The sequence below is a fragment of the Otolemur garnettii genome, unplaced genomic scaffold (genome assembly GCF_000181295.1).
Source record: "Otolemur garnettii isolate 467f Iridium unplaced genomic scaffold, OtoGar3 scaffold00051, whole genome shotgun sequence".
Taxonomy (NCBI): Eukaryota; Metazoa; Chordata; class Mammalia; order Primates; family Galagidae; genus Otolemur; species Otolemur garnettii.
In genome coordinates this window covers 9,539,831-9,541,366 of record NW_003852446.1, presented here as the reverse complement: position 1 = coordinate 9,541,366, position 1,536 = coordinate 9,539,831, and the positions used below count along the sequence as shown (strand labels likewise).

Genomic DNA, 1,536 nt, shown 5'->3' with positions numbered 1-1,536 from the left:
TACTAGAAACTAATGGATTGTATGTACACTTTAAAGGGGTAAATTTGATGGTATGAGAATTTTACCTTAATTTTTAAAAATTACCGTGTTTGGAGAATGCTGGGAAGCCAACTCATTATTTTGAAAACTAGTAAAGGTAAAGATGAAGCACTTATCCCGTTAAGAACTGTTCGTCAGGGTGGAGTGCAATGGCTTGCATCTGTAATCTTAACAACACTCTGGGAGGCCCAGGCAGGCGGATTGCCTGAGTTCAGGCGTTCAAGACCAGCCTAAGCAAAAGCAAGATCCATCTCTACTAAAACTAGAAAAACTAGACGGGCGGGCGAGGGCGAGCCGAGGGTGGGTCAGGAGATGGTCGGCTCCGTGGCTGGCAGAGCACAGACTGAGCCTGGGGACTGGGCACGGACCGTCAGAGGGCTGCAGACCTGCTCACCCTGGCCATATTCCTGTCCTCTTCCCCTCCCTGCAGGGGTATCTGGGGGGAAAGTAAGACTGGATTTTAGTCCTGGAAGCGCTTTTTATTTTTTTTTTTTTTGGCCGGGGCCGTGTTTGAACCCGCCACCTCCGCTATATGGGGCCGGCGCCCTACTCCTTGAGCCACAGGCACCTCCGCGCTTTATTCTTAGTTGCATTGACGTTTCGTTTCCCTTCATGTTACAGAATGTCCGAAGGGGACAGTGTTGGAGATTGTGTCCATGGAAAACCCTCAGTGGTGTACAGATTTTTCACAAGGCTTGGACAGATTTATCAGTCCTGAGCGGACAAGTTACACCATACATAGCCGTGAGATGGGCGGTGACTATGGCTCTGAGCTTTGTCTACACGATTAGAGTTTACGTGTTGCAGGGTTGGAACATTGTGACCTATGCCTTGGGAATCGACCATCTAAATCTTTTCCTAGCTTTTCTTTCTCCCAAAGTGGATTCTTCCTTAATGGAAGACTCAGATGATGGTCCATCATTACCAACCCAACAGAACAAGGAATTTCGTCCCTTTATTCAAAGGCTTCTAGAGTTTAAATTTTGGCACACAGCTACCAAGGGCATCCATCCTTGTGGCAATGATCTGTACCTTCTTTGATGCATTCAGCGTCCTGGTGTTCTGATTCTGGTGATGTACTTCATCATGCTCTTCTGTATCACGATGCAGAGGCAGATAAAACACATGATTAAATACTGGTACATACCGTTCACACAACGGGAAGAGGAAGTACAGTGGGAAGACGGACGTGGGCAAGGCCTTTGCTAGTTAGAGCCCGACTGAACCTGTCATGCATTGGAAGAACGGTTTTGAGCCATTGTAACAATGTCTTATCTCTTCACATAAAGTAATTGATTACAAGGACATCGGATTTTTTTTAAAAGGACCTTCAATTATTTGTAACTGAAATATTAGGTTCTTGAAGAAACTGGCGTTTAAACCAAATCGCATTGAAAGAAAAATAGAAGGCTTGGCGCCTGTGGCTCAAGTGGCTAAGGCACCAGCCACATACATCTAAGGTGGCGGGTTCGAATCCAGCCTGGACCCGCCAAACAA

The 1,536-nt window shown here is 46.4% G+C and overlaps 1 pseudogene; it reads left to right on the top strand.

Annotated features, from left to right (window-relative positions):
- Nucleotides 1-655: 655 nt before the first annotated feature.
- LOC100943241 lies at nucleotides 656-1,252 on the top strand (annotated as a pseudogene).
- Nucleotides 1,253-1,536: the final 284 nt, after the last annotated feature.